The following is a 26,204-nucleotide window of genomic DNA, read 5'->3' on the forward strand; positions in this document are numbered from 1 at the left end:
AGAGGACCGCCGGGACTGGACCGTTTTCGTAGGCGGCTCCTCAACGCTTCACGCTGTTGTTTTGTCCTCTCCATCACCAGTCTGGGCGTGAGGCCGTTTGGCCGAGACATTGCCCGCACGAACATTGCACTGTTGCTGTTGCTCCTCACTGCTCGTCGAGGCCATCATCGCGGATTCCGTAGCTGCCAAAAAGCTATCCTCCTTCTCCTCAGTATCAGCCCAGGCCGCTGCCGAGTCTTTTTCTTCAGGTTGCCTCTCTGCCTCACTTGACACGTTTGTGTTTCTGCTAGAAGTCCCAGAAGAGACAATCGCCGCTTCCGGCTTGCCTACTTCCTCGACTCCTTTCGCCGCTTCCTCCGCCTCTGATACGTCCATCTGGTGTTCAGCTATCTCCTCCCTCGATGCGAGCCCCGTGGCCACCGCATATGTGCGGACACATTCACTGTCGACGTGGCCGTAACGCCTGCATTTCGAACACCGGGGCACCTTGCATTCACGTCTAACGTGTCCGCTACCGCGGCAGCGCAGGCACTGCATAGGCCGCCCAGGCACCACAACAAGGGCCAACTCACCGGCGACTCGCAGCTGGTGAGGTAGGTCATCGGTCTTAATACCGGGTTTCAGTTTCAGGAGAACTGTTCTCGTTGTTGACCCCTTCTCTTTGACGCCTTGGACGCGCCACCGCTCCCGGGTCACCTCGGTTACGTTACCGAAAGCAGCAAAGGCCGTCCGGATGTCGTCGTCGGCCACACCGTGCAACATCCAGTGCAGCCGCAGCTTCACCTGTTGGTCCTCTGGGTCGATGATGATGCAGCGACGTCCCTTTACTTCTACTTGTTTCAACGCAGCCAGCTTCTTCGTTGCTTCAGCGCTGCTGAGCGTGACAGCCCAAACGTGGTTAATCTGGTGCGCCCCCAACGCCACAACATCGGGGAGCGCACCAACGTTGGCGAGGGCATCGCGAAAATCTTCCACTTTGTACGGCCTATTGCGCACGTCGCCGTGCAAAAACACGGTGTTTAAAACAACACGTCCTGTAGGCAGCGTCGGCAAAATCAACTCATAGTCCTTATCGTCCGTATCAAGATTCCTGTTTCCGCGGCCGGCAAGGGCCGCTGTCGCCGCTCCGCTGGAGCTCATGATTCTGCGACCGTCACGCTCGGTGGCCGGAAGTAGAATGGAGACCACTCGGACATCCTGACACTGTTCTAGCCTGATTTTAGTTGCTGCACTACACTGCATTCTCGAAGTATGTCAAAAATAAATGTGTCAGAAGTAGGATTCGAACCCACGCCCACATCCGTGAACCAGAAGCCTCGGTTCGTTCGCATAGCGAGCAAAGTACTAAGCCTTGAGTCTGGCGCCTTAGACCACTCGGCCATCCTGACACTGTTCTACCCTGATTTTAGTTGCTGCACTACACTGCATTCTCTAATTATGGCAAAAATAAATGTGTCAGAAGTGGGATTCGAACCCACGCCCACATCCGTGGACCAGAAGCCTCGGTTCGTTCTCATAGCGAGCAAAGTACTAAGCCTTGAGTCTGGCGCCTTAGACCACTCGGCCATCCTGACACTGTTCTACCCTGATTTTAGTTGCTGCACTACACTGCATTCTCGAATTATGGCAAAAATAAATCTGTCAGAAGCGGGATTCGAACCCACGCCCACATCCGTGGACCAGAAGCCTCGGTTCTTTCGCATAGCGAGCAAAGTACTAAGCCTTGAGTCTGGCGCCTTAGACCACTCGGCCATCCTGACACTGTTCTAGCCTGATTTTAGTTGCTGCACTACACTGCATTCTCGAAGTATGTCAAAAATACTTGTGTCAGAAGTGGGATTCGAACCCACGCCCACATCCGTGGACCAGAAGCCTCGGTTCGTTCGCATAGCGAGCAAAGCACTAAGCCTTGAGTCTGGCGCCTTAGACCACTCGGCCATCCTTTTTTTTTTCTTTATTGCCTGGACAACATAAATACATATGTAACACTACCACAGTACAATGGTTAATAAAAGACGTCCAGCCTTCTTGGACAGTACGTCGCTTAAAAGGGCTTCAAGTTGACTAGCTTGTCCATTTCCGTTAGCCATTCACGTGGATCACCTCGGCTTTTCAACACTTGTTTGATGTAGACCACATTTTCCATAAAGTACTCTCGCGCAGGACGGACATGTTCATCAGCATTTCTCACAGCCATACGGGTCTTCCATAGACTGTGCAGGCCCAGTAGAATAATCATATCGAGGGGTAACCCCCCTTCATCAGCTGCCGGGAGGAAGCGGATACCCCGAGGGGAAATTGGAAGCTGCTTTTTGAGCGTGCGCTGCAGAATATCCCAAAGGAATATCGCGTCCCAACATTCAAGAAAAATATGCTCAACGGTTTCAGGCTTTCGACAGATTATACAGTTCACTGACCAAGGGACAAATATTCCCTTATCCTCCAGCCACGGTTTAACCGGCAGTGTTCTGCTGTGTAGTAGAAAAAAAAAAGTCTTTGTTGACGAGCGCATGGGCATTTTCTTTACCCTTTTCAGAACGTTCATTCCTGGGCCTGCATCGTATATGGTGCGATACATTGGGACCGGGAGCATTACATCTAGTAAATCTTTGTACAGTTGTTTCGTTGTTATTGAAGACAGGTATTCTTTGGAAAATCTAACATTTAACATTCGGAAACTCAGTACGACTTCACGCAAAAACCCACGAATACTTGTTCGCCTTAATTCAGAAGAAGACACAACAAATCCTGGTAACTCGTGCCAGAGACGCACCTGTATCACAGTGCGCAATAATGGATGGCTCTGTGTACGCAGAAACATAAAGCGAGACACAATCTGTCTCAGAAACAAGTGAGTAAGACCGAGTCCCCCTTCTCTAACCGGACGGAAGAGATTGGTACGACTTGTTCTTTCCCACACTGAACCCCACAAAAAAAGCAGCAAAAACTCTGTGTAGCTTTTGAATACTGACTCGCGACATGCACAACACTTGAAGAACATACCAAACTTTAGCAACAATAAACAAATTACACACAGTTGAACGGGCGAACATGGAGAGCTCCCTTCCGCCCCACCCTAGTGTTTTCTCCCGAGAACGTTCAGTCTCTTGCACCCAATAATCATTTGCGTCTTTGTAATGTTCAAGTGGGACCCCTAGATATTTCACTGGTAGTGTCGAGAATTTTATGTTTTCGAGGGATTCAGGAGTGGAATCCCAACTGCCATTCCAAAAGCCCATACATTTGTCCCAGTTTATTGAACTACCCGACATCCGACAAAACTTCTTTGCTAAGTGCACTGTTTGACTAATACTTTCCTTGTCTTGACAAAAGACAGCAATGTCATCGGCGTACGCCAAAATTTTAACTTCGCTAGCCATCAGTCTGAATCCGTGTATACGTTCACAGTGAATGGTCTTTTGGCAAAAGGGCTCGAGGTAAATCGCAAATAGCAAGGGCGATAGTGGGCAGCCTTGTCTAACTGATGACATCACTGGAATATTTTTCGTTAGTTGCTTTTTTACAACAACCTTAGTATAACATTCGTTGTAAGCCATTTTTATTCCATCTAATAAAATAGATCCAATTTTAATATGTTCTAGTATTTGAAAAAGTATGCCATGATCAACAAGGTCGAAGGCTTTCTCAAGGCCTATCTGGAGCATTGCAACGTGGTCACCCCAAGCGTCACAACACTCCAGAATGCTTCTAGCTACATGAAGGTTTACACTTATTGTTCGGCCTTTAATACCACACGTCTGATGATGCCCTACTATTTCCTTAATGACCCTCTGTAACCTACTCGCAAGAACCTTCATAAAAATTTTATAGTCAACGTTAGACAGACTGATTGGACGATATGATGTTACAGATAAGAGCTTTAAAGGATCGTCACTTTTTGGAACCAGTACAACGTGTGTTTGACGAAAGGACGGAGGGATGCAGTTTTCTTCATACGCCTGCAAAATCACTCGGTGCAAGGCGGTTGCGATTTCGCTCTTAAACAACTTGTACAATGCTGCACCAACACCGTCTGGACCAGGTGTTTTCCCATGGCTTAGTTCCTCAATAGCTTTTTCAATCTCATTTACAGTTATTGGCGCTTCCAGACCTGCTGTAACAATTGCGTCCAATGCTGGGATTAATGCAAGAAATTCTTGTTCGAAACCTTCTTCCACTGGACGTTGGCGCCCTATCAGGTTGCGATAGTGCTCAAAAAAGGCCATTTTTATTTCCTCGCCGTCACTAGTAACCGTATCTCCGTATCTTATCTGTCTTATTTCGTTTCGTTTCGCGTATCGCTTTTCATCACTTATCGAGCGTTTCGTCGGCGCTTCACCCATGAGCAACCTTTCCGCCCGGGCTCGTACTATTGCTCCCATGTATTTTTCTTTATCTGCACATTCTAACTGCGCTTTCAGTTTTCTGATCTGTGCGGTATATTTTCCGGGCTGCAGATTTTCCAAGCTTAAAACGAAACTTAACTCGCACTGCAGTTCTTTTTCTTTCTTCCTTTCTTCCTGTCTCAGGACGGTGCTCCTTTCTATAGCGCCTATTTTAATTTCTTGCTTGAATATTTCCCACGCCGAGATAGATTTCGAAGGCTCACTTTCAAGCAATCGCTGTATCTTCATTTTGACCTCATTTACAAAAACTTCATCATCAAGGAGCTTAAGGTTAAACTTCCATAGGTCCCAGCAAAATTTCGATTTTTTATGCTTTGTGCCGATAGTAAAAGCCACTAAGCTATGGTCGCTGAATGAAACATGTTTAACTTTATAATACGAACACCTTGGTAGCACAGCCAAAGAGACATAGGCACGATCCAGTCTGGCGTGACTTGCACGTTGGAAACGCGTAAAGTGTGGGGAAGAGCTGCAAGCCAAAACATGACCAACATCTTCCATTTCGCATTCTTGCATTAACGTGCTCAGTAGGAGAGCACTTCTGTCTCGCACCGACCTCTTGCCTGACCTGTCCTCGGCATAGCAGACACAGTTGAAATCGCCGAGTAGAATGACGCTCTTTGGACATTTCAAGTAGACACCGATTCGCTCAAAGAAACTACGCCGATCATTCTCTCTGTTAGGCGCATACACGCACATGACACGCCACTGTACACCCGTCAAAGAGAAATCGCAGACAACGAATTGGCCATTATCACTCACAGTTACTGCTTCTACTAAAATGCCCAAAGAATTGCGCAAGAACTGCGCACAGCCACCCGAGGTACCAACCGCATGGCACACGCAAATATTATAGCGAGCAGAGAAGGGCTCGACCATGCGGCTCGTTTGCTCATCGCTCTCCACATTCGTTTCTTGTACCGCTATTATGTCTATATCGTTATCTAACAATAGACGGCTGACTTGGTACTGTTTTCGCCTGGCTGACAACCCTCGCACATTAAGCGAGGCTACACGTAGAGCTACTTCTGGTTCAACCGCCATGCTGAAAATGAATTAAACGAGCCGCACGATCTTACCTGGTACATTGGGGTCAGGAGCGGACAAACTGTGCAGTACAGGCTGACATGACTGAAAAACAATGCTCCAAGGTGGCATCACTGGTTCATGCTGGTGAAGTTGAAACAGAGCGACGCTGCATTTGTCGCCGCTCCGGGCCGCATCAGGAATCCTTCAGCCCCAGAAGCGGCCCGAGCAGCCACGTACTCGGGGCTCCTTCATGCGAAGGCTGCATGCCTGGCGGGTTCCGGTTAGGCGGAATAGTGGGCTTTGGCTTGAAAGCTGGCCGACGTAGAGGGGCCGCTTTGTGGGGCGGTTCCTCTTGATCGGTCTTGTTGGGGGCGCCCGCTGCGTCGGTTACGTCGCGCGTGCGTTTCGTGGTCGCACTATTACTTGTACTTTCGCGCGTGTCCATCGGTGCCTGTTCCTTTGAAGACGTTGACGTAAACTTACCACTGGCACCGATAGCAGCAACACTTGCTTCGGTGGCCTCGCCCGCAGCGCTCTTTTCCTGTTGAAGGGCTTCTTGTCGCTCAGAATTTCCCTCGAGTTGAGGGGGCTGGTTTGTTCTCTCCTTTGAGTCTTTTGCTCTCGCACCATCTTCCGCACCGGTAACTTCCGCGACGTCCACCTCGTCCATGAGGTTTTCTGAGAAGTCGTCGGTTCTTGCAGGCCCTGTTGCACTGGCGTATGTTTTGACACACTGCTCATCCGTGTGGCCGAAGCGACGACAAAGGCTGGATTTCGGCACTTTACAATCCCGCCTAATATGTCCTGTGGCCTCGCACCTCAAACAGAGCGGCGCCCTTCCCGGAACAACAAGAAGTGCGGGCTCACCTGCTATCTTGAGCTGGTGCGGAATGTCATCCCTTGAAATTCCATTTTTCAACTTGAGGGCCACTGTTCTCGTAGTGGACCCTTTGTCTGCGACATCGAAGGCTCTCCGACGCTCTTTGGACACGTCAGTCACTGTTCTGTACGGCAGCAAGGCAGCACGGACATCGTCGTCACTAACGCCATGCAAAACCGAGTGGATTTTCAGGCGCACATCCTGGTTATTAGGGTCAATCAGTAGACACGGCCGGTTCTTCACCTTCACATCAGTAGCCGCCAGTAGTTTTCTCGTTGTCTCGGCACTCTTGAGCGTAACGGCCCAGACATGGTTCATCTGATACGCCCCAAAGCAAGCACTTCAGGGAGCGCACCAAGATGAACCAAAGTATATCTGAAGTCCTTGATGCGATACGGTTTATCCGCTGGGCCTGCGTGCATAAAAATTGTGTTCAACACAATTCTTTCTGTCGGCAAAGTTGGCAGTATGACCTGGTAATCTTCATCGACGGCAGACAAAAACCTGTTTCCGCAGCCAGACTGGCCCTCTGATACTGCTCCGACGGAGCACATTATTAAAGGTCCGTTCGTTTCGGCGCCCGGAAGTGGAATCCGACCACTCGGCCATCCTGACACTGTTCTAGCCTGATTTTAGTTGCTGCGCTACACTGCATTCTCGAAGTATGGCAAAAATAAATGTGTCAGAAGTGGGATTCGAACCCACGCTCACATCCGTGGACCAGAAGCCTCGGTTCGTTCGTATAGCGAGCAAAGTACTAAACCTTGAGTCTGGCGCCTTAGACCACTCGGCCATCCTGACACTGTTCTAGCCTGATTTTAGTTGCTGCACTACGCTGCATTCTCGAAGTATGGCAAAAATAAATATGTCAGAAGTTGGATTCGAACCCATGCCTACATCCGTGGACCAGAAGCCTCGGTTCGTTCGCATAGCGAGCAAAGTACTAAACCTTGAGTCTGGCGCCTTAGACCACTCGGCCATCCTGACTTTTTTTTTCTTTATTGCCGGCTTCGACACACAATACACAACATACAAAAGTGATAAAACGTGTCAGCAAACCTTTTAGCGGACACGACGCGTTAAAATTTATTCATCTCTACCAAGTTGTTGAGCTGGTCTATCCATTATGGTGGTTCGGGGTGTGTTCGATACACTTCACTCAAACGTACAACACTTTTTATAAAATGATCCCGCACAGGGCGCACATCAACATCTGCATTGTTGAACTGCATTCGCGTTTTCCACAAGCTGTGGAGGCCAAGGAGCATAATCGTATCCAGTGGACTATTATCAGCTTGTAAAACCCGAAGGAATCTTATGCCGTACATATCTAGGGGTAATTCTTTTTTCAAAGTCCTTTGAAGCACATCCCAGAAAAAGATGGGATCCCAACAATCCAGGAATACGTGTTCTATGGTTTCAGCTTTTTTACATAGGTAACAGTTAGTTGTCCAGGGTACAATAAGACCTTTTTCATGAAGCCATGTTTTACTGATAACGTGTTAGTAGGAAGTTTAAAGAAAAAGGATTTGACCGAGGTTAACACCGGCATTCTCTTCACTCTGTGCAAAACATCTCCTCCTGGGCCTCCACATAATGGCAAACGGTAAAGTGTAACCGGAATCATTGCATCCAATAAATCTAAGTACAATTTTTTCCGCGTGACATCACTCAAGTATTGCATCGAAAATCGCGCATGCAGCATCCCGTATGCAAGTACCACTTCGCGTAGGTACCCTCTCACATCCCCACCCATAGCATGACAAGAGCATACCACATATCCTGGAAGGAGTCTGCACAGTCGGAGTTGCACAACTGTGCGCAGGAACATGTCATTTTGATTTCGCAGAAAAATAAATCGTGAGACGACTTGCCTCAAAAACAAATGTGCAAGGCCCAGCCCACCCTTTTTTGCAGACAGGAACAAGTTTGTCCGACTGGTTCTTTCCCACGTCGATGCCCAAATAAAAACGGCGAAAACACGGTGCAGTTTTTGAATGCTGATCCGAGAGGCACTGAGCACATTCATGACATACCATATTTTTGCAGTGAGAAATAAATTGCACACGGTAGCCCGCGAAAATACAGATAATTGCCTTCCTTGCCACGCATCAGCCTTTTCTTTTGCATTTAAAGTTTCATCTCTCCAATACGAATCAGGGTCCCGGTATGCTTGGAGAGGTACACCTAGATACATTGTAGGAATCGTTGACCACTGAAGTCGAGAGTAGAACTCTGGCGTGTCTTCCCAACTGCCGTGCCAGAAGCCATAGCTCTTTTCCCAGTTTATTAACGCCCCCGTAGACTGACCATATTTGTGGACTACATTTGTGGCTTCACAGATGCTATCTTTATCTGAACAGAAAACCGCAATATCATCGGCATAGGCCAATATTTTAACATGCGCTGACTGTAGCCTGAAGCCCGTTACGCTCTCATTATTTGGGATAGCCAAGCAAAGAGGCTCAAGGTAGAGTGCAAACAACAGGGGCGACATGGGACAGCCCTGCCTAACTGACGACCGCACTTGCAGGCTTTCGGTCAGTTCTCCGTTCACTATAATTCGCGTTGTGCAGTTCGCATACGCCATTCTGACGCCGTCTGTTATTAAATTACCAACATTGGAGTGATCCAATATGGCAAATAGCACATCATGCGACACCCGGTCAAATGCTTTTGCGAGATCCAGTTGGATCATTGCCACACGGTCACCAAGTGCGTCACAACATTCTAGTACGCTTCGCGCTACGTGAATGTTCGTGGCGATGCTCCGTCCCTTTATGCCACAAGTCTGATGCGTGCCAACCAGCTTTGCTATCACACATTGCAGTCGTCTTGCCAACACTTTCATAAATATTTTATAATCAACGTTGGTGAGGCTTATCGGGCGATAAGACCCCACCAACAAACGCGTTTCCGGCTCCTCAGTTTTCGGAATCAGTGTGATATGAGAAGTTCTGAAGGACAGTGGAACATGGTTTTGCTCATAAGCTTCATTGATAACCTTCAGGAGGAGGTGAGCTATCATTGGCTTAAACATTTTATAAAAGGACGCCCCTAATCCGTCAGGGCACGGTGCTTTACCAGCTGTCAGAGCGTCAATTGCGTCCTCTATTTCTTCGACGCAAATTGGCATTTCTAGTCGCTCCTTTTCTTCATCATCAAGCTTGGGCATTAGAGACAAAAAATCTGCTTCAAAATCCCCTACCATTTTTCGCGGCTGACCAAGTAGGTCTTTGAAATGACCGGCAATTACATGTTTGATAACACTGCCGTCCGACGAAACATCATTCCCACTTCGTATTTTCAGTATTTCCTTACGGCTCGTGTATCGCTTTTCGTCCGATAAAGCACGCTTTGTAGGTGCTTCAGCGGCCCACAGCTTCTCAGACCGTGCGCGAATAATCGCCGCTCTGTACTTATCCGTATCTAATCTTTCCAACTGTATCTTGATGCTCCTTAGTTCTTTGGAAAATGTACCTGGTTGAGCGAATTCTATACCAGTAAGGAATTCTAGTTGCTCACACAGGTGTTTTTCGTTTTGTTTCTGTTCAAATCGCAGTTTACTACTTTTTTCAATTGCCTTCAGTTTAACTGCCTGTTTAAATTCTTCCCAGCCCACGGCAACACTTATCGGCGTCTCTGCGAGCAACTTTTTTAGCTCCTCCTCAACGTCCTTAACATAACCCTCGTCCTCCAACAATTTCGTGTTGAGTTTCCGTAGGTCCCAATTAAAGCTGTTTTTGCTTTGATTTCTGCCGAAGTTTGCAATCACTAGACAGTGATCACTAAAGCACACTGGTCTAACCTCATACGATGTACACAGCGGCACTAATTCAAGCGATACATACAACCGATCAAGTCGTGCGTGGCTACTGCCTTGAAAATGAGTGAATTGCAGCTGAGTAGCATTTGCAAACACACTTCCAACATCTTCCAAGTTGTGACCGTGAATAACTGAATTCTGGATCTCCGTACTCTTATCCTTCACTGTCAAGCATTTTACACGGTCTTCAGCGCGACAAACACAGTTGAAATCCCCCAACAAAACTATGACCTTTTCACAATCTAGGTACGTCTGGAAACGTTCAAAAAACATTATTCTCTCGGAAGCTATATTAGGTGCATACACACACATAACTCTGAAGTTTACATCGTAATGTGAAAAATCAACAATCAGGAGCCGGCCACTTTGACACGAAAACAGCGACTGCACATTTATACCAACATTGTTACGTATGAAAAGGGCACAGCCGCCAGAGGAACCAACTGAATGATACACACAAACGTCGAAATGCAGTCTGAAAGCGGACACTATTCGATCTGTCGCTTCTTGGCTATCAATTTTGGTTTCTTGAACAGCTACTACGTGCAGATCGTTCTCAATGAAAAGGCGGTTAAGCTGGCAATGTCGCCTTCTTGCTCCGAGGCCCCGTACGTTTATTGTAGCTACACGTAGCGCTTCAGGGAGGTTGATTGCCATGTCGAAGAAAGGAAGGGACCCTATCTCATGGTGTCTACATAAACGACAAACTCCGGAACCCCATGCCACCTCTGTATGGCATGAACTACACAAAACTACGGAGGCGGTTTACCCGCCTGCTGTGATCCTACAGGAATGTTCGGACGCGGCTTCAAGGTCTAACGCCTGATACCTGATGTTTTAGTCGGCGGCTCGTCTCCGCCACTGGCACCAAGTTGGGGCACATTCGGAGCAAGTTGCTCGTGCGGCCGTTTTCCGACCGTTTGGCTGACCGCTGTACCGAGAGCGTTCATGGGCTGGGTGTCGCTAACCACAGTCAGATAATGTCACAGCCGCACCATTCGACACGACGGCGACGGCCGATGCAGACTCTGGGGAAGACTTCTCGGGCGTTGCGCCTGCGACAGGTTGACACTCCAGTTGTTCCGTCTGTGGGGCGCCCACCGTGGTCTCTTGCAGCAACGATACAGTAGCCGCTCTCGATGCCTCCTCCGCGTCGGCTTCATCCATGAGCAGTTCGGCAGCGTCTCCGCTGCTCACGGGCCCGGCGACGCTGGCGTACGTCCGAGAACACTGGTTCTCGTCATGTCCGAAGCGACGGCAGGAACCGCACCGTGGAATGCGGCAGTCGCGGCGAATGTGGCCCGTGCCTCGACACCGCAGACAGAGGGGAGCCCTGCCCGCAACGACCACAAGGGCCAGCTCTCCAGCGACGTTCACCTGGTGGGGCAGGTCGTCCAGCTTCACGCCGGCATTCAACTTCAACGTCACCAGCCTCGTGGTCAAACCCTTATCCGCAACACCCTGTGCGCGCCACCGCTCCTTAGATATGTCGGTCACTTTGCCGAACGGCGCGTAAGCGAGCCGCACGTCCTCGTCCGGTACGCTGGGCAGCAGCCAATGTAGCTTCATTCGGATGTCTCGGTTCGCCGGGTCAATCACGACGCATCGAGCAGATTTCACTTTCAGCTCACCCATTTGCAGAATCTTCTTTACGCCCACGTCGTCCTTAAAGGTTACGGCCCAAACGTAGCTCATGCGGTACGCCCCGAGGGCGATAACTTCCGGCAGGAGCGATAGGAGAGCGAGCGCATCCCGAAAATCTTCCACCCGGTATGGGCGGACCCTGATGTCTCCATGCAAGAAAACAGTGTTTAGAACGAATCGTCCTGTAGGCAAACTAGGCAATACGACCTGGTATTCTCCACCCGATGCAGAAATCCTGTCACCGCGGCTCGACATGGCCGCTGTAGCTGCTCCAACGGAGCTCGTCATAACACGTCCGTCACGCTCGGTGGCCGGAAGTGGACCCACTCGGCCATCCTGACACTGTTCTAGCCAGATTTTAGTTGCTGCACTACACTGCGCTCTCGAAGTACGGCAAAAATAAACGTGTCAGAAGTGGGATTCGAGCCCACGCCCACATTCGTGGTCCAGAAGCCTCGGTTAGTTCGCATAGCGAGTAAGGTACTAAACCTTGAGTCTGGCGCCTTAGACCACTCGGCCATCCTGACTTTTTTTATTTATTTATTGCCGGCTGTCATACACATAACCAAGGTTGACACACACATTGAACTGAACACTCCAGCTCGTGATGTTCACATAAATATGAAACAGGTAAAAAAGCCGTTGACCCTATTGGGGTTGACGTTGTCGAGTTAAAATTCTTTCAACTCTACCAATGGTTCAACTTTCACCACCCATGCTGGGACTGAACTCATCGCTTTGTGCATTTCAACAAAGGTGTACATACACTCGCAAAAGTAGAGCCTTGCAGGGCGAGCTTCAGGGTCAACGTGGAAGCCCGCCATTCGGGACCGCCAAAGACTGTAATCCTAGCAACATTACGGTGTGTAAGGGTACATCATCTTCATTATCTGTCGGCAGGAACCTGATTCCGTGTGGATCTAAAGGTAATTCTTTTTTAAGTGTTCTTTGTAATACGTCCCAAAAATAAACCCCCTCCCAACAGTGCAGAAAAACATGGTCTATTGTCTCTGGTTGTTTACATATTAGGCATTGTGAACCCCAAGGTAGATAAAAACCCTTGTCTTCGAAAAATGTTTTCACCGATAATGTACCTGTATGTAGCTTAAAGAAAAACGTCTTTACCCCCGGAGAAACTGGCATTCTTTTCACGCGTTTTAATACGTCTTGACCTAGACTCTCGCTGTTCAAGGCTCTGTACATAGGAAGAGGAAAAAGATTGTCACAAATATCATTGTACAGTTTCTTCTTTTTGACTGTACTCAAGTATTCTACCGAAAAACGAGCAGTTAAAATTCGGACACTGCTAACTATTTCTTGAAAAAACTTGGAAATTCGCCCTGGAATACTTCTCGTAGAGACAACAAAATTGGGCACTGCCCGCACGAGCCTTACTTGGCACGCAGTACGTAAGAAAGGGTCTGAGACGTCACGGAGGAAAATAAACCAACTAACCAGTTGGCGTACAAATAGATGAGCAAGCCCAAGTCCACCTTCTTGAACCCTGCGAAACAAGTTATCTCGGCTACACCTTTCCCATTTGGATGCCCAAATAAAAACTGAAAAAACTCGATGAAGCTTTTGTACATTTAACCTGGAACAATGAAGTACCTGCATGACATACCACAACTTTGCCACAAAAAACAGACTGCACACAGTGGCTCGTGCGAAGATAGATAGCGGCCCCCCCCTTCCACTTGTCGACCTTCTCGCTTATTTCTTGAGTTTGGGCACGCCAGAATTAATCACTGTCTTCATAGCATTCCAAAGGTACGCCCAAATACTTCACCGGTGTTGTGACCCAGGTTACCTTGGCAAAAACATTGGGTGTCGATGACCACTCCCCATGCCAGAACCCTAAGCACTTTCCCCAGATTACTGGGCTTCCTGAAATCGCACTGAATTCTTTCACTATATCAACAGCCTTGAGTACATTGTCCAAGCAGAAAACTGCTACGTCATCGTCGTACGCCAAGAGTTTCACCTCGCACATATGCAGTTGGAAGCCCTGGACAAATTCGCTTCGTATAATAGACAAGCACAAAGTTTCTATATAAATACAGAACAGAAGAGGGCTGAGGGGGCAGCCCTGGCGCACCGAGCGTTGCACATTTATTGGATCGCCCAGTTCCTTGTTGACAATCAATCTCGTGGTGCAGTTTCGGTACGCCAGGGCCACGCCCTCTCTGATAACAGAACCCACGTGATATAATCCAAAATAGAAAAAAAGCATCATGAGAAACACAATCAAAAGCATTTTCCAAGTCGAGCTGGAGAACCGCGACCCTAGCGCAAACAGCGTCGCAGCACTCCAGCACGCACCTCGCCTTATGTATATTAGTAGTTATGGACCGTCCTTTGATTCCACAAGTCTGATAGGTGCCGACTATCTCTTGAATTACTGTCTGCAGCCTGGCCGCAAGAACTTTCATTAGAATTTTCTAATCAACATTTGTTAGTGATATAGGCCTGTACGATGTCACAAATCTTAATTTCTCCGTTTCATTAGTTTTAGGTATTAACACAGTGTGTGACGTGGCAAACGAACGCGGCAACACTTTAAGGTGGAAACCTTCGTTAAAAACTTCTGCCAACAGCGGGGATAGCTCTTCCTTATATGCTTTGTAGAAAGCTGCGCTCAAACCGTCAGGCCCAGGCGACTTCCCTGGGTTTAGGTTTTCTATTGCTCGTGCTACTTCTTGCTCGGAAATTACCTGCTCTAGTCTTTCTTTTGTGCAGTTGTCCAGTCGGGGTAATAAAGAAACAAACACCCCCTTAAACATCTCCAACTCAATGTCCCTTATTGCGAATAGCTGCTGATAGTAATCATAGAACACACGTGCTATGTCATCCTTATCCGTCATACGGCTGCCGTTCCATTCTATTTATAGTATTTCGTTTCGACGAGCGTGGGCTTTTTCGAGACTGAGGGCCCGCTTAGTGGGGGCCTCGCCAGCTGTCAATCTTTGAAACCTTGCACGAACGATCGTTCCGCGATATCGTTCCTCATCCATTTTACTCTATTTTCTTTTTAATATTTTTGATGTCATCTTTATACACCCCCGGCTGTTTGTTTTCCCGAGCAACTAACATGTTTAGTGTTGACCTTAGTCCTGCCTCTTCTCGCTTTTCATTATGCCGAATGCGACTACCTCTTTCTATAGCTTTCATCTTTATTTCTTGTTTAAATAGCTCCCACTGCTCCCCAATGTTACTGTTAAGTCGCTTCACTATTTCTTTTATCTTCTCTAATATAGTATCACGTAAAATCTGGTCATCTAAGAGTTTAGAATTTAACTTCCAGACTTCCCAGAGAAAATGTTTGCTTTGATTTCTAGGTCTAATACTGCACTACACAAGACAGTGATCGGAAAACGAAATCGCGATAACGGCATAATTTTGACAGTTTGGTATCGCATCCAACGATACATAAATCCGATCGAGTCGCGCATGACAGGATCCCTGGAAATGAGTGTAAAGCACACTGCGCGCACCATCCAAACACTGCGCAACGTCTTCCAGCGAAAATTCACCAATCATCTGAGACAAACAGTCAGTGCTTGCGTCTTTGTAGGCACGGTTTGAGGTCTTATCTCTAGCGCTTAACACGCAGTTAAAATCCCCCATCACCACGAGTTTCCTCTCTGAACTTAAATATCGTTGCATGCTTGTGAAGAAGTTGAACCTCTCTTCAACAGTATTGGGTGCATACACACACAGAACGCGCCATTCGCTATTGTGAAAAACGACGTCGCAGACAATGAGCCTTCCACATGCGGACGATGTTACGGCCTGCACTGTCAGTCCTGGCAACCGCCTAACAAGCAGAAGGCACCCAGCCGATGAACCCATCACGTGACTAACAGCCACATCATACCTTGACGTGAAACGCTGCACCATGCTCCCAGTCGCCTCCTCCCCTTCCACTTTGGTTTCTTGAACCGCTAGCACGTCTATGTCTAGCTCTGTCAAAAGGCGCTGTACTTGGATTTGTTTTCGTCTCCCGGCCAACCCACGGATGTTAAGCGTTGCTACGCTCAGAGCCTGTTTCATCGCCATTATCATGCATAAGGAGGACACCGGGAGCAAGGCGCTTACCTTTCACGTCTAGCGTGCCGCTAGACAGTTCCAGAGCTCCCACCGCCATCACTTCTGGTGCACCCGACTTGCTGCGGGGAAGGCTTTTCAGCGGTTTTCCTGTCTGCCGAGGTATTAGGTTTGGGCCTGAACGGTGGTCGTCGGCTCTGTGTCGCTTTCGCTGGTGGCTCCTTGTTGTTGCTCGGGTTCCCTTTGTCAGCACAGTTGCCGGCTTCGGCATGCGGACGCTTTGGCGCACAAGCGGTGCCCGTTGGCCGAGCTCCGACTTCCGTGATAACACTCACACTCATTGCTGGACCCTGTTGTGCGGCGCCTTGACTGAACACGTCCTCTTTCAAGAACAACTCCGGTACAGCCGACGCTGGCTCTTGAGTGCTGGTGTCCACGCACACCTCTTTATCCGTGCCATGCGATGTCGCCACATTATCTGGCACTGCGGAACCTCCCGTGTTGTCTTGGGTTCCCTTGGCTGCTTCTTGAGCCTCGGCAACGTCCATCATGTCCTCGGGCGTCTCCTCTCTCATAGCTGGTACCGTTGCCGCCGCGTACGTGCGCACACACTCCACTTCCGCGTGTCCGAAGCGCCGGCAGCGAGAGCAACGCGGCAATTTACACTCGCGTCGCACGTGTCCTGAGCCGTGGCAACGTAGACATTGCATAGGCCTTCCGGGCACTACGACGAGGGCAAACTCGCCTGCTACCCTCAGTTGATGGGGAAGGTCATCCAATTTCATCCCTGTCTTCAACTTCAGGAGTACGGACCGTGTTGTGGAGCCTTTTTCTTTTACACGCGAGACGCGCCACCGTTCACAGGTGACTTCGGTTACGTGTCCGAATGGGGCGAAAGCCGTCCGAATATCTTCGTCAGCGACACCGTGGAGCATCCAGTGAAGTCGGAGGCGGACTTGCTGGTCTTGAGGGTCGAAAATAATGCATCGTCGCCCCTTAACATTAAGCTCTTTCAAAGCACAGATGCGCTTTGTGGCTTCAGCGGTCTTGAAAGTAACAGCCCATACGTGATTTACCTGATATGCCCCACAGGCGACAACCTCGGGGAGCGCGTCCGTCTCGGCGAGCGCATCGCGGAAATCCTCGACTCTGAAGGGTCTAGCTTTAACCTCTCCGTGTAAAAAAAAGCGTGTTTAACGCAGCACGTCCTGTAGGCAGCTGAGGCAAAACGATCTGATTACCGCTATCAGTACTTGCGTTGGACCTGTTTCCGCGGCCAGCCTGGGCCGCTATTGCCGCTCCGGTGGAGCCCATGATCCAGCGTCCGCACCGAACGGTAGCCGGAAGTAGAATGCACTCGGCCATCCTGACAATGTTCTAGCCAGATTTTAGTTGCTGCACTACACTGCGTTCTCGAAGTACGGCAAAACTAAACGTGTCAGAAGTGGGATTCCAACCCACGCCCATATTCGTGGACCAGAAGCCTCGGTTAGTTCGCATAGCGAGTAAGGTACTAAACCTCGAGTCTGGCGCCTTAGACGACTCGGCCATCCTGACACTGTTCTAGCCAGAATTTAGTTTCTGCACTACACTGCGTTCTCGAAGTATGGCAAAAATAAACTTGCCAGAAGTGTTATTCGAACCCACGCCCACATTCGTGGACCAGAAGCCTCGGTTAGTTCGCATAGCGAGTAAGGTACTAAACCTTGGGTCTGGCGCCTTAGACCACTCGGCCGTCCTGACACTGTTCTAGCCAGATTTTAATTTCTGCACTACACTGCGTTCTCGAAGTACGGCAAAAATGAACGTGTCAGAAGTGTTATTCGAACCCCCACCCACATTCGTGGACCAGAAGCCTCGGTTAGTTCGCATAGCGAGTAAGGTACTAAACCTTGGGTCTGGCGCCATAGACCTCTCGGCCTTCCTGACAATGTTTTAGCCAGATTTTAGTTGCTGCACTACACTGCGTTCTCGAAATACGGCAAAAATAAACGTGTCAGAAGTGTTATTTGAACCCACGCCCACATTCGTGGACCAGAAGCCTCGGTTAGTTCGCATAGCGAGTAAGGTACTAAACCTTGGGTCTAGCGCCTTAGACCACTCGGCCATCCTGACACTGTTTTAGCCAGATTTTAGTTGCTGCACTACACTGCGTTCTCGAAGTACGGCAAAAATAGACGTGTCAGAAGTGGGATTCGAACCCACGCCCACATCCGTAGACCAGAAGCCTCGGTTAGTTCGCATAGCGAGTAAGGTACTAAACCTTGAGGCGGGCGCCTTAGACCACTCGGCCATCCTTTTTTTTTCTTTATTGCCGTGAAACACAAAACAAAAATACACATGAAAAAACACGTCAACTACACTTGAGCTAACGCGTACGAGGCTAAAATCTTTTCAAGTGCACCAACTCATCCAACAGAGAATGCCTTTGTGGCGGATCCTGCTGCATCCTGAAAGTTTCGCGTATATACGCAACACTTTCAATAAAGTTTTCACGCGCAGATATTGTATCTATATCTGCATGACGCACCTGCGTTCGTGTTTTCCACAAACTATGGAGGCCAAGAAGCATAATTAAATCATAAGGTGCATCATCGTTCTGCACTGGTAGGAATCTTATACCGTAAGGAGTTAATGGAAGTTCCTTTTTAATTGTCCTTTGGATGACGTCCCATAGAAAGACCGCATCCCAACACTGTAAGAAAACGTGTTCAATTGTTTCCGGTTTTTTGCACAACAGGCAATTTGTTGTCCATGGGACGAAGATACCTTTTTCATTCAGCCAGGTTTTAACAGGGAGCGTATTAGAGTGAAGTTTGAAAAGGAACGTTTTAGCAGATGGCCTCACGGGCATCTTCTTAACTCTTTTCAAAACGTCCTGCCCTGAGCCTCCACAGTGTAATGCCCGGTAAAAAGGCACCGGCAGCATCACGTCAATGAGATCATTATACATTTTTTTTCTGGGAACATTGTAAAGGTAATCAAAAGAAAACCGCACTTCCAGCAACTTGCACGAAAAAACAACCTCGCGCAGGTAGCCAGTCACAGTACCAGGCATGTTTTCACATGACACAATCCATTCAGGGAGCAGCCTCTGCAATCGCACTTGCATCACAGTTCTTAGAAAGGTATCTTTTTGATCACGGAGGAATGTAAATCGCGAAACCACCTGACGCAAGAACAGATGTGGGAGGCCAAGTCCGCCCCTTTTAACAGATATAAACAAATTCGTCCGGGCGGTTTTTTCCCATGTGGATGCCGAAATAAAAACAGCAAAAATATGGTGCATTTTCTGAATTGAGGTTCGTGAGATACACAACACATTTATGAGGTACCACATCCTCGAAATAAGAAAAACATTGCAAATAGAAGCGCGCGAAAACATTGACAGTTGCCTTCCTTGCCACGCATCCGCTTTTTCTTTCACTCTGGATGTTTCTTCCACCCAGTGCACGTTGGGATCTTGATAACAATCTAAAGCCACGCCTAGATATCGTGTTGGGAGAGCAGACCATCGCAGCTTACAGAAGAAATCAGGTGTCACGTCCCAATCACCGTGACAAAACCCAGAGCTTTTCTCCCAATTGGTCTTGCATCCGGTTTAGTCACAAAATGTTTGGACGACACCCGTGACTTCACAGATGCTCTTTCTAGTTGCACAAAACACTGCTATGTCATCAGCATATGCTAGCATTTTCACGTGTGCTGATTGCAGCTTGAACCCTAAAATGCGATCGCTATCAATGACAGCCAAGCAAAGTGGCTCTAAATACAGTGCAAAAAGCAGGGGTGAGAGCGGGCAGCCCCGCCTTACCGATGAACGTACTGCGATGCTGTCAGTCAGTTCACCATTCACTATAATACGGGTCGCGCAGTTCGCATACGCCATTTTAACACCCTCCACTATGACTTCACCAAGGTTAGAATGGTCCAAAATCGAAAAAAGAATTTCGTGAGAAACACGGTCAAAGGCTTTCACCAAATCTAACTGCATCATGGCTATCTGACCACCGAGTGCATCAACACATTCTAGTACGGTTCTTGCGACATGTATATTCGTGGCAATGGATCAACCCTTGATGCCGTACGTTTCATGAGACCCAACCAATTTCTTTATTACGCTTTGCAGTCGTTTTGCTAAAACCTCCATGTACACCATGTAGTGAACATTGGTGAGGCTACTCGGTCGATTTGACCCCACCAAAAGTCGTTTCTCCGGATCATCTGTCTTGGGTATTAGAACAATTTGCGATGTAGAGAACGACAATGGAACAGTATTACGTTCATAAGCTTCAGTGATTACACAGAGCATAAACTGAGCCGCATACTGCTGAAACGTTTTAAAGAATGCGGCGCTTAGACCATCCGGCCCAGGGGCCTTCCCAGGTGTCAGGTCATCTATTGCAGATACTATCTCCTGCAACGTTATCGGTGTTTCTAGGCGCGCTTTACTTTCGTCATCCAGTGCAGGCATCAGTCTTAGACATTTTCTTCGAAAGTCGCCTACAGTCTCAAGCTCACGCCATTTGTGATCACGGAACCAGCATTGACAAACTCTAAAACAGAGAACAAAATTTCATGTACCACTTTGTCAAATGCTTTGTGGAGGTCTAATTGCATCATGGCTACGTGGTCATGCATCGCGTCACAACATTCGAGAACACTCCTTGCTGCGTGTATATTAGTAAAAATGGTCCTTCCTTTTATACCGAATGTCTGACGTGGGCCTACAAGAGAAGTAATTACACGTTGGAGTCGTCGCCCTAATACTTTCATGTAAATTTTATAGTCAACATTCGTTAGACTTATGGGACGGTAAGACGCTACAGACTGAAGTTTAACTGGGTCATCTGTTTTCGGGATTAGTACAACGTGTGACACTCGAAAAGACGGAGGAGGTACGTTCTTTTCGTAGCATTCACTAATAACTCTTTCCAGTAAAACAGCCATTACAGTTGGAAAGGCCTTGTATATGGCAGCACCAAGACCATCTGGTCCGAGTGACTTATTGGAATTTAATTCCCCGGTAACGGCCTCAATTTCCTCGGAAGTAATACTAGCTTCAAGTGTCTGCGCCACTTCGTCTTCTACTCTCGGCATCAGCGACAGAAAGACTTCTGAAGCGTTCAATGTCCGGTGTTTTCAGGCTAAACAATTCGCTGTAAAATTCTACAAACGCTCGTTCAATCGTTTTTTTTTTCCCGAGGTAACTACGTTCTGATAGCAGATTTCTTGTATCTCTTTTGACACTGCGTACCTTTTTTCGTCACTAAGTGCCCTTTTCGTGGGCGTCTCTCCGAGCCACAATTTTTCACTGCGTGCCCTTATCACCGCACCGCGATACTTCTCTTCGTCTATCACCTCAAGTTTGGTTTTTATCTTTTTTATATCTTGGGCGAACAAGCCAGGCTGAACGCTCTCCATGCTAAGCATGTATTCAAGTGTGCTTCGAAGTTCTTTTTCTTGTTCTCTTTCTTTACGTCGGAGAGTGCATGCTCGGTCAATAGCAGCTATCTTCATATCGCACTAAACTGCTCCCATGCTTGTATAAAATTAGAGTCATTTTGCAACATATGCGTAATATATTCTTTCACTTTAGTGGTAAACTCTTCATCCAGCAGCAGCTTTTCATTAAATTTCCATAGCTCCCAATTGAACTTTGTTGCCTTACTTTTCATGCCTAGAGTAATCATTACGATGGAGTGGTCACTAAAGCACATGGGAAGTGTTTGATATTCCGAGCACAAGGGCACACAATCAATAGGAACATATATTCGGTCCAACCTTGCATGACAGCTACCTTGAAAGTGCGTGAACATTGCTTGGCCTTCATGCGTCAGTATACAGCCATCATCTTCAAGCTCTGCCTCATTAACAATGTCAATAAGTAACTCTGCGCCCTTGTCACGAAGGACACGGTCTGTTGTTCTATCTTCCTGTCTACAGACACAGTTGAAGTCTCCAAGCAGGAGAACACGCCTCTCATGTATTAGGAAGGATTTCATATAGTGAAAAAACTCTCCGCGCTCAGACGTTCTAGTAGGCGCATAAACACAGATCACTTTCCAGTCCAATCCAGAAAAACTGAAATCACATATCAAAAGCCGACCACTCTCACACGAGAACACAGACTGTACGCACTCTATGCAATTTCGAATGAAAATGACACATCCCCCCGATCTTCCAACCGCATGACAAACGCAAACTCTATATCTAGAACGATATATTTCAGCCATTTTATCTGTTTGTTGTTCGCTTTCCATTTTGCTCTCTTGAACTGCTAGCACATCAATTTCATTTTCCAGCAGAAGGCGGTTCAGCTGCTGTTGTTTCCGACGCGTTGACAGCCCTCTCACATTTAGCGTGGCTACGCGCAAGCTAGTCGATAAATTGGTCGCCATCTCAAGAAATTATAAATCGCGAAACATTTCACTCACATCTCTTCTGCAGAAAGACAGCATTGCGGTTCAACTGTTGCATGGGTTCACCATTCTTCCGTTTTGGCGAGTCTGTCCATTGTTCCAAGCGCTCCTCCCGATCATGGACCGGGCTTGCGACGTCTCGACCGAAAAGGGTACCCCCGCTATGGCGGGGGCACAGGTGACACAGTTCTCCGGTCTGGAGGCACGTTTGGCCTTGGCTTGAAGGACGACCGGCGAAGGGGGGCCGCCTTCAGTGGAGGCTGTTCGTTTTCCGCTCCTCCTTGCGTTGACTCCTCGTTTACACTTTCTTCGTGCACACGCTTCACAGGAAAGGTAGAAGCAGCTGGCATCTCAGCTTCAGTGTCTCCCTGTTCCTCACAGTGTTGCGTAGACGAAGCTGGGCTTGCACCACTGGCATTGCCGTTTTCTTTCGTGGGTGTCTCGGTCCCAGCGACATTTGACAACGGAACTATCAATTCTGATTCACATTATTCTTTAGGGGCAGGGGTCTTCTCAGAGGACTGTTCGTTCTGTTCTTCCTCCTCAGTGTTTCCACTGCTCGCTTCCTCGGCGTCCATCAAGTGCTCGCCTGCCACTACACTCGGCACGGGGCCTGCAACGTTGGCATACGTGCGCACACACTGGGACTCGTCATGGCCGTAGCGACGACTCAGCCCGCAGCGCGGCACACGACACTCACGCCGTATATGACCTTTCCCGCGGCACCGGAGGCAAAGCGGGGCTCTGCCTGGGACGTGGACGAGTGCGACGTCCTCGGCGACCCGAAGCTGATGCGGCAGGTCCTCTATGGTAACGCCCACTTTGAGCTTCAGCGCGACCGTTCGTGTCGTTGAAGCCTTATCGACACACCCTTGCACTCTCCACTTGTCTCTTGAAATTTCCGTAACTTTTCCATAAGCCGCCAACGCCGCTCGCACATCATCGTCGTGCACGCCGTGAAGCGGCCAGAAAAGTTTTAGCCTGATGCCTTGGTTGCAGGGGTCAATGACCACGCATCGGTGCTCTTTCACTTCAAAAGCTTCGGCATGCAAAATCTTCGCTTTCCCCTCTTCACCTTTAAACGTTACCGCCCATACGTGATTCATTTTATATGCCCCGAGGGCAACCACTTCCGGCAGCAGTGAAAGACGAGCGAGGGAGTCTCTAAAGTGCTCCACCCGGTACGGCCTGGCTTTTATGTCGCCGTGCAAAAAAACAGTATGCAAAACACTCGAACCTGTAGGAAGATGCGGTAGAACCAGTTCATAATCCTTGGCAGGCCTTTCCGTGTTCCTGATACCACGGCCCAGCTGGGCCGCTGAGTCCGCTCCTTGGGAGCCCATGATAATCACGTCCGTCACGCTCGGTGGCCGGAAGTGGAATCCCTCGGCCATCCTGACACTGTTCTAGCCTGATTTTAGTTGCTGCACTACACTGCATTCTCGAAGTATGTCAAAAATAAATATGTCAGACGTGGGATTCGAACCCACGCCCACATCCGTGGACCAGAAGCGTCGGTTCGTTCGCATAGCGAGCAAAGTACTAAACCTTCAGTCTGGCGCCTTAGACCACTCGGCCATCCTGACACTGTTCTACCCTGATTTTATTTGCTGCACTACGCTGCATTCTCGAATTATGGCAAAAATAAATGTGTCAGAAGTGGGATTCGAACCCACGCGCACATCCGTTCACCAGAAGCGTCGGTTCGTTCGCATAGCGAGCACAGTACTAAACCTTGAGTCTGGCGCCTTAGACCACTTGGCCATCCTGACACTGTTCTAGCCTGATTTTAGTTGCTGCATTACACTGCATTCTCGAAGTATGTCAAAAATAAATGTGTCAGAAGTGGGATTCGAACCCACGCCCACATCCGTGGACCAGAAGCCTCGGTTCGTTCGCATAGCGAGCGAAGTACTAAGCCTTGAGTCTGGCGCCTTAGACCACTCGGCCATCCTGACACTGTTCTACCCTGATTTTATTTGCTGCACTACACTGCATTCTCGAATTATGGCAAAAATAAATGTGTCAGAAGTGGGATTCGAACCCACGCCCACATCCGTGGACGAGAAGCCTCGGTTCGTTCGCATCGCAAGCAAAGTACTAAACCTTGAGTCTGGCGCCTTAGACCAGTCGGCCATCCTGTTTTTTTTTTCGTTATTGCCGGGCTCTGTCTACTAACTCAGTTCATCACGATACACTATATACAAACACAAGCAAAACGTGGAACAAAAAGAAAACGCTGTCAGTTTTGTACTGACATTGTCACTTAAAAATCATTTAGCCCTGCCAAGGCTTCCACCCTTGGCAGCCACTGCGGCACACACTCAAGTGTCTTCTGCACTTCAACGAAGCGGGAAATGCTCTCCCGAAAATACAACCTTGCAGGCCTCGCATCAGGATCACAATAGAAGCCGGCCATGTGGGAGCGCCATACAGAGTGGAGGCCAGCCAACATTACGAGATCGAAAGGAAAACAATCTTTGTTATCTATCGCTAAATATCTGATCCCGTGTGGATCTAGAGGGAAATCCTTTTTCACTGTTCTCTGCAGAACATTTCAGAAATACACTCCTTCCCAGCAGTGAAGAAAAACATAATCTATAGTTACGGGTAGCTTGCAGATTAGACAATTAGTTCCGCATGGCAAAAAAAAACCTCGTTGTTCAAGGAATGTTTTGACTGGAAGTGCTTCAGTATGAAGTTTAAAAAAAGGACTTCATGCCTGGTGTCACCTGCATTTTCTTCGCCCGTTTTAACAAATTCTGGCCCGGCCCTGCACTGTTCATGGCTCTGAACATCGGTACAGGAAGTATGCTGTCGCACACATCTTTGTAGAGTGTTTTCCTTTTCACCGAGGACAAATAATCGTTAGAAAATCTTACTGTCAAGAAACATACGCTCATCACCACCTCCTTGAAAAAGCTCCTAATTGGCCCTGGCATTTCATTCGTGCCGATCACAAAGTTTGGCAACGCCCGTCTTAAACTCATCTGGCACACCGTTCGTAAGAAAGAGTCTTTTGTGTCCCGCAAAAACAGAAACCTGTTAATAAGCTGTCGCACAAAGAGGTGCGCCAGAGCAATACCACCGTTCTCCACCTATCTGAACAAATTTGTTCGGCTGCACCTTTCCCACTGCGATGCCCAAATAAAGGTGGCAAACACTCTGTGCAGCTTTTGCACATTTAGCCTCGAGCAATGCAAAACCTGCATTAGATACCATAATTTGCTTATAAAAAAAAGATTACACACAGTTGCCTTGGCAAAAAACGAGAGAGGAACCCCCTTCAATCTATCTGCTTTCTCGCGTATTTCATGCGCCTGGCTTCTCCAGAGGTCATCATTGCTTTCGTAGTATTGCAGAGGGACACCCAGGTACTTCACTGGGGTCTTCACCCACGTTACGCCTGCAAACGTGTCTGGGGTTGACGCCCCTTCTCCATGCCAAAATCCCAGGCATTTTTCCCAATTGATCAAACTCCCTGTGATGTCCCGAAAACATTTTATCTCTTCGACCACTGCTATAATACTTTCTTTATCAATACAACACACTCCGACGTCATCGGCATATGCTAAGAGCTTCACTTCGGCAGCTTGGAGTCGAAAACCGTGAACAGCAAGCATAGTGATTCAATGTACAGACAAAATAAAAGTGGGCTGAGGGGCAGCCTTGGCGTACCGCACGCTGCACGGCAATGGGGGCCCCCAGTGACTTGTTTACAATAAGCCGCGTTGAGCAATTCCTGTACGCCATGGCCACACACTCTCTGATAACCGAACCGACATTAATATGGTCAAGAATGGCGAACAGGATAACATGTGATACACAGTCGAAGGCCTTCTCTAGGTCGAGCTGCAAAACCGCGACGCCAGATTGCACGACATCACAGCACTCAAGCACGCACCGCATCTTGTGTATGTTGCTTACTATAGACCTTCCCTTGATTCCAC

At 48.3% G+C, this 26,204-nt stretch overlaps 8 non-coding genes and 1 pseudogene across 8 annotated transcripts; all 9 read right to left on the reverse strand.

Moving 5' to 3' along the window:
• Positions 1-1,267: 1,267 nt before the first annotated feature.
• Positions 1,268-1,388, reverse strand: TRNAL-CAA (transfer RNA leucine (anticodon CAA)). The gene is made up of 2 exons: positions 1,351-1,388; positions 1,268-1,313 (listed from the first exon to the last, which is right to left on the reverse strand). It is a non-coding gene; the product is annotated as a tRNA-Leu (tRNA).
• A 65-nt stretch (positions 1,389-1,453) lies between these two features.
• TRNAL-CAA (transfer RNA leucine (anticodon CAA)) lies at positions 1,454-1,574 on the reverse strand. Its single transcript has 2 exons — positions 1,537-1,574; positions 1,454-1,499 (listed from the first exon to the last, which is right to left on the reverse strand). It is a non-coding gene; the product is annotated as a tRNA-Leu (tRNA).
• A 65-nt stretch (positions 1,575-1,639) lies between these two features.
• On the reverse strand, positions 1,640-1,760 carry TRNAL-CAA (transfer RNA leucine (anticodon CAA)). The gene is made up of 2 exons: positions 1,723-1,760; positions 1,640-1,685 (listed from the first exon to the last, which is right to left on the reverse strand). It is a non-coding gene; the product is annotated as a tRNA-Leu (tRNA).
• Positions 1,761-6,995: 5,235 nt separating this feature from the next.
• On the reverse strand, positions 6,996-7,116 carry TRNAL-CAA (transfer RNA leucine (anticodon CAA)). The gene is made up of 2 exons: positions 7,079-7,116; positions 6,996-7,041 (listed from the first exon to the last, which is right to left on the reverse strand). It is a non-coding gene; the product is annotated as a tRNA-Leu (tRNA).
• Positions 7,117-10,893: 3,777 nt separating this feature from the next.
• Positions 10,894-12,073, reverse strand: LOC146193654 (uncharacterized; annotated as a pseudogene).
• A 118-nt stretch (positions 12,074-12,191) lies between these two features.
• On the reverse strand, positions 12,192-12,312 carry TRNAL-CAA (transfer RNA leucine (anticodon CAA)). The gene is made up of 2 exons: positions 12,275-12,312; positions 12,192-12,237 (listed from the first exon to the last, which is right to left on the reverse strand). It is a non-coding gene; the product is annotated as a tRNA-Leu (tRNA).
• An 11,407-nt stretch (positions 12,313-23,719) lies between these two features.
• On the reverse strand, positions 23,720-23,840 carry TRNAF-GAA (transfer RNA phenylalanine (anticodon GAA)). The gene is made up of 2 exons: positions 23,803-23,840; positions 23,720-23,765 (listed from the first exon to the last, which is right to left on the reverse strand). It is a non-coding gene; the product is annotated as a tRNA-Phe (tRNA).
• A 65-nt stretch (positions 23,841-23,905) lies between these two features.
• On the reverse strand, positions 23,906-24,026 carry TRNAL-CAA (transfer RNA leucine (anticodon CAA)). The gene is made up of 2 exons: positions 23,989-24,026; positions 23,906-23,951 (listed from the first exon to the last, which is right to left on the reverse strand). It is a non-coding gene; the product is annotated as a tRNA-Leu (tRNA).
• Positions 24,027-24,091: 65 nt separating this feature from the next.
• On the reverse strand, positions 24,092-24,212 carry TRNAL-CAA (transfer RNA leucine (anticodon CAA)). Its single transcript has 2 exons — positions 24,175-24,212; positions 24,092-24,137 (listed from the first exon to the last, which is right to left on the reverse strand). It is a non-coding gene; the product is annotated as a tRNA-Leu (tRNA).
• Between the last annotated feature and the right edge of the window lie 1,992 nt (positions 24,213-26,204).

The sequence above is a fragment of the Amblyomma maculatum genome, chromosome 4, assembly GCF_055883805.1.
Source record: "Amblyomma maculatum isolate TAMU_Amacu chromosome 4, ASM5588380v1, whole genome shotgun sequence".
NCBI lineage: Eukaryota > Metazoa > Arthropoda > Arachnida > Ixodida > Ixodidae > Amblyomma > Amblyomma maculatum.